Genomic DNA, 11,594 nt, shown 5'->3' with positions numbered 1-11,594 from the left:
TAAGAAATATCTGACACTGAAAGAGAATGGCTGATAAGAAGACTGTTAAAGATTCTCTAACACAAGATAAGACTGTGAAAGAATTTTAAAACCTGGAGCAATCATTGGATTTCCTAACACAAGATGAGACTAATGCACAATGGACTTATGGACATTTATTAATTTTCAATTTGTGATTATTTGATCATGTTATTTGTTACATACTTCTAGCATGTGTTATATTGCTATGTTACTATGTGTTTATATAATTATGTGTAATACCTCCCATATTGATGGATTTCTGTTAAAAGGCCATGACCACCCTATGTTCTAAATCAAAAGAGAGGGGGAGATGTTAGGATTAGAAGGTGAGAACTCAGGTTGTCTAAACAATTCTCTAGCCCAGAGTTCACACCTTTAGGGGTTAACACCTTTAGACTTCTGAAAAGGAGTTTACACATTTAAAGGAGTTTTCACCTTTAAAAGGAGCAAGATGATTGGTTGAAGTATTTCCCACAAGCCCCTGGGTTCTCACATGCTCATTCTCTAGGAGGATAAAAGAAGACAACATGGGGTCTGGGAAGCAGTCTGGATTTGGGAAGGACTAGAGCTGGAGGAGATTCAGAGCCAGCATTCAGGAAGAAGAAGAAGAGGCTGGCTGGAAACCTGCTCACAGAGGAAAAGATTCTATAGAAAAGAAACCTGTTCCCCGGGAAGGATTCGAACTGAGAGACTATCAGAACTTTACAGAGCAGGACTATACTGAGAGGCAGTAAGGAGGCCGCCCCAGGAGCCACACCAGGCAGTGACTACAGCCAGCTTGAAGACAGGGAGAGAGCCATGAAGAGCACCAGGAACCCGCTGTTGGACGGCAAAGAGGACTGCCTGACTCTCGGGGACAGCTTTGAGAAGAGGCCCAAGTCCTCGTTCCACACGATCCGCTATGATTTCAAGCCGGCCTCTGTAGACCCATCAGGGGAAGGAGAGCTCCAGGTGGGCAAGGGAGACGAGGTCAAGATCTGGCTGCCTCACTTCCCTGGCACTGCAGCCCCAAAGACTGTCTTCAAAGGAAACCAAAGACCCTATGAGAGAGACTGTATTCTCATCATTAATCACGATACCGGCGAATGTGTGTTGGAAAAACTCAGCAGCAGCGTTCAGGTCAAGAAGCTGAGAACTGAGGGAGGGAGCAAAACCCAGGCAAGAGTGGAACCGCCCCCTGCACCGGCACCGCCCACTCCCCTAGCATTCCGAGCCACAGGGAAGACACCTGTTGGGCCAAAAGCCTGTCCAGTGAAAGAGGATGCTCCCGGGGAACTCCAGTTGGAGGACATGAAGAGAGAGCTGAGAGCCGAGATGAATCGGATGGAGACCCTCAGAGACAGCAGCACCTCAGACTCTGACAGCTCCAGCAGTGAAGAGGAGGAGCCTGCCCCAGGTGCCTCGGCCTCCCAGCATCCTCCTCTCCCTCACAGAATCCCTGTGGGGAACCAAAGCAGCCAGCTCCCCGAGAAAAACCAGCTGATGAGCATATTGCGAGAAGATTTACAACTCAGTGACTCTGAGAGCTCCAGCACTGAAGACCAGGAGCCTGTCACAGCCAAAGCCTCCTCCTCCCAGCGTCCTCCTCTGCAGTTACCTCACAGAAGCCCTATGGAGAACAGCAGCAGCCGGCTCCCTGGGAATCACCAGCTGATGAGCATATTGCAACAAGATTTACAACTCACTGACTCTGATAGTGACAGCAACGTCTAACCTTGGAACTTCCTGCATCTGTCTTTGTTAGAACGTCTGGATAGATGAAGGACACAAGCAGAAACCCACCCCAAGGAGAGCATTTGGCCCTTACTGAGCCCTGAGTCTCACTGAACCTGAGCAGAGTACAAGTGCAGTTGTATATATTATGGGAATACACTTTTACCTCAAAATCTGGGTAGCATATTAAAATCTGGGTAGCATAAAAAAGTAAAATAAAATAAAAATAAATAAATAAAAACAACTTCCCAGATCTGTTGGAATTATAAGACAAAGTAAAAACAGAAACCCTCACTCAATCACTTTCACCTTCTGAAAGAAACCCCAAATCAGAAATACTCAAATACAGAGTATTCAAATCAAAGAAGAAAAAATAATGTTGTGAACAACCAAAAAGAGTTCAAGGATCAAGGAACCCCAGTCAAAATCACACAGGACTGTTGTAACTACTGACTTTAACTTATTTAACATATATTGTTCTAGCTTTCATCTAGGGGAGGGGGTGGGGGGAAGGGAGGGGAAGAGTTGGAAGAAAAGGTTTTTCAAGGTCAATGCTGAAAATTTATCTTGAAGATATATTGAAAAATACATCTTGGAAATAAAAAGCAACTAAAAAAAAAAAAAAAAAAAAAAAAGTAGTGACCTGCTTTCTCAAAGCGATAACAGTAAGAGGTTTGCTGCTGGTTGTGGGATGCGAAGGACTAGCTAGAAAATTTGGCTTCTAGGAAGGCCTGTCCTCCTTCCTTTCTCCACTGAGACCAAGGTCCTTCTGAGCCACAGAAAGACTCAGAAGTGTTGACAAGGACTGGAAATGAGAAGTTCCATCCTTGACTATTCTGCTGCTGGCTCTCCCTCCTCCTGCACTCCTCCGCTAAGATCAAGACTGGGTCAGATGAGCAGACTGTCACAGACTGCAGCTGTGACTGGGAGAGATGAAGACTTGGGCTGGATCAGACTGATAGACAATGTAAAGGAGACTGTGACAGACACAGATTTTAAAGGAGATGTGATGGAGACAATAACGACTCTTGACTCTATTCCTGATCATACTCATAGGTTCCTTTCCTCTTCAACTAAGCAGGGATTTAGTAAATCTTTAATATATTCAAGTATTTCTCATCATTATGACTTTAAAGTCATAGAAGCAGTTGTCAACTTTGAATAAAATAACAATTATATTAAAATGTCCAAAACTACTGGAGGAAGTCTGTTTGTTTACTTTTTCTGTCAATTCTTCACCATATCTTACTCCACACATTTCTCTTAACCTTTAATTTATTTAACTTATTGCTGATATAAAAGTATAAAATTCAGCTGCCTAATTTGTATGGCTGCTTCCTTCAATGTGCTGAAAATTCTTAATGAAATTATATGAATCTCTATTTAAAGAATTAAGAATTTTGAGTTTGTCCCTCACAGGAGCAGGAGCCCCCACCTCTTCTCTGAGCCTTTTGTGGTGGCTGACTTCTGGTTCCCTTCACTTTGCTGGGGCATCTCATTCCCATCCTCCTTGACATCCTTGTCTGGTCTCAGGCCCTAGAATCACCTGCAGCCTCCCTCCAGTGCCCTCCACACATGTCCTCCAGCCCAGGAGGCTTTCAGGAGGAGCTTGCCCCTGCCTGCTTCCCTCTTTCACGCCACTAATCTCAGACTTGCACCCATAGCCCTGGCAGAGGGACGTCTGCGGGATGCTGATGGACTGGGCAGCTCCACGTAGTGAGATCCCCATTGCCAGATATAAGTGCCAGGGACCAGGAGGAGCTGTGTGAAGGCATTTCTATGCAGCAGTTGCTTCATGACCCCTCCTCTAGCAGAGTGAAGCTAGACTAGTATCCACCATGATGACACTCATTCTTGGAGCAATGCTGCTCATCCTCTGGCCCCAGCTAGTGCCTTCTCATATATATATATATATATATATATATATATATATATATATATATATATATATATATATATATATATATATATATATATATATATGTATATATCCTATCAGTATCATATATATATATATATAAGATACTGCCTGAATATATGCTAGATTTATGACACTAGCAAAGTCACTTTAGTACTTTGTACTTCAATTTCTACTCTTGAAAATAGGAATGGTAATAGTATGAAACTTATAGAATTTGAAAATGAGCAAAAAAGACTATCAAAGAATCAAAACACTTCACAAACCTTAAAGTATTTTATGCCTCAAAGGGACCTTGATGTTCATGTAGTAAGTTTCTTTCATTTTCTGGATAACAAAATTGAGGTTCAAAAAAGTTATACTATTTAAATCAATTCACCAATTGTCAGAGACCTCTGCTTGATTTGAAAATTTAATTATCTGCTTGCATAGCTCTGAATCACTACAATATGATGGCAGTCATATAGATGACTAAGGTGAGATCAATATTTCTATTTTTTTGCAACACACATGCCACAGGAAAGAAAAAAAATGGCCAGAAGTACTCTCTGGTTTTGTTACAAATGAATGAAGAAAATTATCTTGATTGATTTTGTAATAAAACAATATAACTCATTCCCCAAGGGCTTTCAGTGTTAAAAGCTCATTCCTCCCAAGAACTTTATGATAAAGAAGTTGAGAGTGCATCTAATTAATTTATACAAGAAGACCCAACTTTCAGGAAGAATGAAAATGAATGGGCAGCACTCACTCATCTAGAAAGTAGTAGAGTCAAGACTGGAATCAAGATGTTTGAATGAAAAGCCCAAGAGTCTTTCTATAATAACAAGTGGCCTCATTAATATATTTTTAATACTTTGGACTTGGACTCAGAAGAAAGTGAATCTCATTAAAAAATAAAAAGTGACCTTAGTGTAGTTGAGGAACTATCCCCACAGAGCAGAACTGAACAGAAATCTATTTAAAGAGCTTTGGATTATTTGTGTTTTAGAAAGAGATAGTATCCTTATTTTGTTGTTTTTGGAGAAAGAGGAAATTAATTATACATATATAATTATACAAATATCTATCAAAAGAGCAGCTGAATGTGATTTCATCCCATGTGAAAAAGGTAATGATTTTATTTTCATATCTTGAACTTTTCACTTGAAGTTCACTTATAATTAGGCAACTGCCAAATTTTCTAAATGTTCTAAAGATTAACTTTCTTGTGAAGGATTAAGTTGATGGACAATTCACAAAATTATGTGAGCAATCTCCAGAAAAATTTTAGGACAATATTTGCTCAGAATATGTGTTAGAGTGGATTTTTAAAAAATAGATATTTTAGCATTACAAAAAGAATAAGGTGAGGAAAGTCCTATGAAGTGATAAAGCTTTTTTATAATGCAAAGAAAGCTGCTGGTAATAACCACATTAATGAAAATCAAAAATCAAAACTTTTAAAATCACAATCCAAACAAGACGTAACTACTGAAGGAAAAAATATGGAAAAGTATCAGTAAAATCATCATTATGATATTTTCATATGATTATTCTATCCAATCAGTCCTTCTGTCAATAAATATTACTAAATTCTTGCTACGTGACAATAATGTACTGAAGGAACACACACTTATCCACACACACACAGATTTACAGAGAATCGAGATAGAGACCAAGACAGAGAGACAGAGAAAGACACATACAGAGAGAGAGAGAGAGAGAGAGAGAGAGAGAGAGACAGAGAGACAGAGAGACAGAGAGACAGAGAGACAGAGAGAGACAGAGACAGAGAGAGAGAGACAGACAGAGAGAGAGAGAGAGAGAGAGAGAGAGAGAGAGAGAGAGAGAGAGAGAGAGAGAGAGAGAGAGAGAGAAGATTGGGGGAGAGAGGGGAAGGGATGTGGTATAAATATAAATGAAATTGATATAAATTATAGAGCTATACTGATATTATAGAGATTGAGATAAATAGATTATAGTAACCATATCATTATACTTTGTTTCCTTTCTAATACTTTACATTTTATTTATATTTAGAATGGGTCCAAAAGCTTTACCAAATTGCTAAAGGTGTATATGATAGATAAAAATGATTAAGAACTATTGTTCTATAAAAATTAAGTAGAATATAACATTTTACCAGATGTTCTGTATGCTTCTCTGTGGTCCCTTTCGCTTATCATGCAAAGCTATGACAAGCATTTGCACTGGTAGAGGACCAAGAGCACAGTGGAATGACATCTTCCCACTTCCATCCATCCATATATAAAATATTACCCAAAGAGTTGTTCTAATGACTTAATGTCTAAAAAGTGATTGTTGCAATCATTCAGTAAGTGATATATTTAATTTTTGCAGCAAACATTAGTAAATGGTAGACCTGAAAATCACAAACTACATATCCCTTGGGGTTGAGAAGAGATTGGAGGTGGCCCTTAATTTGGTTTAAAGCACTCATGAACATACCTGAGAACTCTTTATATCTTCTTCCACTTTATATCGACTTCCATCAGCATATATCCTCGTACAATATCATTGTTGAAGTGTATAATGATCTTCTGGTTCTGCTCGTTTCACTTAGCATCAGTTGATGCTCCAAATGAAAATATTCAATTTGTCAATCATCTTCTGTTGATTCTTGTTTTCAAAGCACTTGGAAGAGTTCCTTAAATAGATGGGTTTCCTGCCCTGCTCTGGGGGAACATCCTTTCTTCTAGTTTATTTTACCCTTTTTAATGAGAGTCAAATTTTTTGGGCTCCCAGTTCAGTAAGTTCTGCACCAGTGAATGAGGTAGTACTTCTGATGTCATAAAAAGAACTCTCAAAGGAGAGTCTAGTGATTCAGGGCCTGTCTTGACTAGTCCAATTGTTAATTGTGTAACACTCGACAATTCATTTCTTAGCTCTGAAAGTCATTATCCCTCTGTGCAAAATCATTCTAATGAAACTTGTACTTCCAACCTCAAGGTGTTCATGGGAAAAATAATTTGAAATGGGTCAAATGCTTCATATAGATGAGTTCTTATTAATTATATAAAACTGATAACAAATGACTGTTAATTGTTTGAAATAATGAGTCAAATATTTATATTCTTTTGGGGGGGCGGCATGAGAGAGTATCATCTTTGTGGAAGATGATATTCATGATGTTTCTCCCCTGAAATTTTAGAAAAGAGAGCTTAACTATTGAAAGAATTATGCCAAAATTAAATGTAGCAAAGAATCTTGACAGGAAAGACCCTCTTCCCAATCCAATTAACTAATCAGAGACATCAACAGGTACAAAGAGAAAACATTTATGTAATGCTGCAAGGGAGAAGCCCAGACACATACCTGGGAGCCATCCCAACCCCTTCCATCTGCTCCTGCAACCCAACCTGCTTCCAGGTTTGTCCAGGCACTAAAAACAAAAGACTGGACCCTTCTCATTGGATAGACTAAAAGGACATCATTATCCTTGACCAATAATCACCAATGCTGGCTGCCTCCCACAGGTGACATCACTCCCTGCAACTTCTTGTATCTCAGGTTCAAAGTTCATTCCTCCATGGAGTAAATGACCTCCCCCAAGGTCCAAAGTTCTGGGAAAAGGGATCATATGATTCAATACTGAGAAATACTTCATCCAATCAGTTCCATTCATTGCTAAGAAAGGTGGCCAAAAAAATAAAATTAAGGAAGAGCTGAGTTTGATGCATTTCTCATACATTTACTGTCTAAATATTTAAATTTAGGCATTTTGCTTATATCAAATTGAGTTTCTTCAGCTGTAAAAATAAAAAAAAAAAAGAAACAAAAGAAACCTATAATGATAGCAGCATGTACCTCATTAGATTAGAATAAGAATCAAATATGTGAATGCCTTTACACTGGTTAATAGGCTTTAAGAATAGAAATTATACAGCTGCTGCTGCTTTTAATACTTGATTGGTTATTTTCTCTTCTCCTAAAGGACAAACATTACATCACTATGTTGGGATCAAATTACAGTGTGTCCAGCTACTGCTGATCAGATCAGAATGAAATCAGATTGCTCCACCCCAGGTTGGGGATAAATAGTGTATAAGCAGAGCATGTCCCTAAACAAGCCAAAAGGCAATCAGATGGAAGAAAGGGATAGAGTTTAGGAAAAATAGAGTTGTATGCAGTAGAGTATACTGAGATATTCCCTGGAGAAACGAAACCTATTCCTGTTCAGCCTATGGATCCTTTGCCTCCAGGCACAGTAGCCTTGACCATTTCACTTTCTGAGAGTGCTTACAAAACAGTGTTCATCCATACACTGATGTGGGAAACTGGAGAATGTGTAGCTAATGTCCTAGTCACTAACACAGGTAGACAAAGTGTGATTTATCAAGCAGGAGAAGTAGAAGTATCAGGCTTATTGTTATATACCCTAATAAGCAATCTGGTGACAATCGCCCAGATTCTGACTCCAATGAACAAAATCCAGGAATATATTGGACAGCAGCTGTGACAGCTGACTGACCCTATGCTTACTATTTATATAAATGGAATACCATTTGAAGGATTGGTAGACAGGGGTGCACTTGCTACAGTTATTAGAGGTGCCAATTGGCCCAGTCACTGGCCAAAGGTTAAGGCAGAGGGGGCACAGTAGATAGAGCACCAGCCCTGAATTCAGGAGGACCCGAGTTCAAATATGGTCTGAGACACTTAACACTTCCTAGATATGTGACCCTGGGCAAGTCACTTAAACCCAGGCTCAGGAAAAAAAAAAAAAAAAAAAAAAGTTAAGGCACACACCTACATGTGTGGTGTAGGAGGATCAATAGCAGCATAAGTTAGTGCTATGTCTTTGAGATAGACATTTGAAAATGAAACAGGAGTTTTTACTGCTTTTGTGGTTGAAAAATTCCCCATCAATCTGTGGGGAAGAGACATTTTATAACATATAGGATTACAAGTAAGCACTTTGGCTTTGTAGGCAAGGCTGCTGTTGAAGGCCTAATTGGACTCTTGCCGGTTTCAATTCAGTAGAAGACTGAATCTCCAGCTTGGGTAGAACAGTGGCCCTTAAGAAGTGATAAAATTCAGGTCTTATTAGACATTGTATAAGAACAAGTTGACCAAGGACACTTTTGGCCTTCCCTAAGTCCTTGAAATTCCCCAGTATTTGTGGTGAAAAAGAAATTTGGAAAATGGAGGATGGTCAGTGATCCAAGAAGAGGAAAGGACCAGATGGAAAGTATGGGAATTCTTCAGCCTGGACTTCCATCTCCTACTCAGTTGCCAAGAGAATGGCCTCTTTGGGTTATAGACATTAAGGATGGTTTCTATTCCATCTCTCTAAGAAAGGAAGATATCAAAAGATTTGCTTTTTCAGTGCCTAGTGTTAATTTGGCTAAGCCTTATAAAAGATATGAATGAACATTTTTGCCACAAGGAATGAAAAAACAGCCCTACTATGTGCCAAATATATGTTGCTGCTGCTCTTGCTCCAGTAAGAGAAGCATTTCCTAAAGTAATGTTGTTACATTGTATGGATGATATTTTGGGATGTGTACCTGAGGAACAAATGTTAAAAGCATGTCTACAAAAGTCCATAGAAACACTGAAGTACTACAAAATGCATATAGCTACAGAAAAAAAAATTCAAAGAGATGATCCTTTTCAATATTTAGTATATGAAGTATATCCTAAGACACTCACAATACAGAAGATTTCTTTAAGAACAGAGAAGTTGGACACCTTAAATGAGTTCCAAAAATTAATAGGAGATATCCAATAGATGTGACCAGGGTTAGGCTTAACTGCCAATCAACTGCAACCTCTATATGACATTTTAAGGGGAGACAGTGCTTTGAATTCACCACACCAGCTTACAAAAGAAGTGCAAGAGGCTTTGAGAGAAGTTGAACTGGCTTTATCCAATGTGGTTGAAAGAGTCACTCAAAAACCCTTGGAAATATCACTTTTTGCTACAAAAGAGGCACCCATAGTAGTCCTTCATCAAAGACACAGTATGATTGAGTGGATAAGCCACCCAGTGCAACCAGAACAAAGCCTTACTCCTTACCCAGTGCTTGTGGCTAGAATTTTATTACAGGCCATTAAAAGAGTAGTACAATTATCTGGGATGAGTCCTCCAAAAAGAAACACATTCTATATTAATGCACAAATTAATATATGCCCTGAGAGCATTTCATAATGGCAAATTTGATTGACCACAGCTCCAAATTTTGCACATGGGTCTCCATTAAAGATAACCCGGCTACTACATAATAGGCAATGCATTTTTGAAGAAAAGGTTTCTAAGGTTCCTCTTACATGACCAATCATCTTTGCAGATGACACCAAAGAAAATATTTTTGCTAACCACTTCATGATTTATGCATAAAGAGAATAGTCAGAAAACTCCTTTTCAGTCCACTGAGCACAACAAATTATTTGCTGTCCTGTCATTTGCTCTCACTTATTACCCAGGAGACATAACTATAATTACTGATTCATCCTATTCAGTAGGTGTGGTAAAAAGAATTGCCACAGCCCAAATAAAATTTACAGCCTCTAATATTTAACAGCTCTTTAAGGAAGTTCAAGAGCAAGTGAGAAAGCATCCAAGCAAAAGTTATATGTTGCATGTCTACTCACATAGTGGACTTCCAGGTACTATTTTTGATGGAAATTCAAAGGCAGATAGCCTTTTCACTATGTTATCCAGTACTCCTTTATTTCAGAAAGCACAAGAATCTCATTCTAAATATCATCAAGCTGCTCAAGCTTTACATTTACAAATTGGAATAACAAGAGAGCAAGCTAGGAGCATTGTAAAAAGCTGTATAGCTTGCCTTCCTTTCCACAATCCTATACTCCCTCCAGGGAAGAATCCTGGTGGTTTCAGACCCAATGAAATCTGGCACATGGATGTGGCCCATTATAAATCTGTTGGTCATCTGTCTTTTATCCTTGTGGTGGTAGATACCTTTTCAGGATTCACTTTGGCAGTGCCAACAGCAAAAGAGACAACCTGAGTGGTCACTGAATTCATGTCCAAGCATTTTGAATTATGGGTGTGCCACAAGAAATAAAAACAGACAATGGGCCTGCATATACTTCTAAATATTTTGTGCACTTTTGTGCACAGTGTACGATTTTATACACCATTGGCATTCCTTTTAATCCTCAAGGTCAGGCAATGGTAGAGAGAAGAAACAGAGACACTAAGGCAATCCTCAAAAAAGAAAGGAAAGCAGGAGCCACAGGTAACCTTAGAGAACTTCTAAATTTAGTTCTCCATATCATTAATTTTCTAATTTTTGACAAAGATGCATTGGTTCCTGCAGACAGGTTTTTTAACCTGTGGCAGTATCCAGTGTGAGAAGCTCCACTGTCCTTAGATAATCACCAGGTGATGTGGAGAGACCCAGAAAGTGGTGAATGGAAGGGACCAGAGAGGTTAGCTGCTTGGTGGAGAGGCTTTGCTTGTACTTCTTTAGATGGAGAAGGAAACAGATGGGTGCCAATGAGTCTTATTCTCCTTGTTCATCAGGGAGAGACAGAAAAAGAGAAAAACAAAGGAGAAGATCTAAGAAACATCTGACATTGAAAGAGCATGGCTGATAAGGAGACTGTTAAAGATTCCCTAACACAAGATAAGGCTGTTAAAGAACTTTAAAACCAGAAGGAATCATTGGATTCCCTAACACAAGATGAGACTAATGCACAATGGACTTATGGACTTTAATAAATTCTCAATTTATAATTATTTGATTATGTTATTTGTTACATACTTCTAGCATGTATAATGTTACTATGTTACAATATATATATGTTTATATAAATATGTGTAATACCTCCCATATTGATGGAGTTATGTTTCAAGGCCATGACCACCCTATGTTCTAAATCAAAAGAAAGGGAAAGATGTTGGGATTACAAGGTGATAACTCAGGTTGTCTAAACAATTCTCTAGCTCAGAGTTGACACCTTTAGC

The 11,594-nt window shown here is 38.8% G+C and overlaps 1 pseudogene; it reads left to right on the top strand.

Annotated features, from left to right (window-relative positions):
* The first annotated feature begins 819 nt into the window (after window positions 1–819).
* Window positions 820–1,734, top strand: LOC141547455 (ELL-associated factor 1 pseudogene; annotated as a pseudogene).
* The last annotated feature ends 9,860 nt before the right edge of the window (window positions 1,735–11,594 follow it).

This window comes from Sminthopsis crassicaudata, chromosome 6 (assembly GCF_048593235.1).
Source record: "Sminthopsis crassicaudata isolate SCR6 chromosome 6, ASM4859323v1, whole genome shotgun sequence".
NCBI lineage: Eukaryota > Metazoa > Chordata > Mammalia > Dasyuromorphia > Dasyuridae > Sminthopsis > Sminthopsis crassicaudata.
This window is presented reverse-complemented; position numbering and strand designations above follow the sequence as displayed.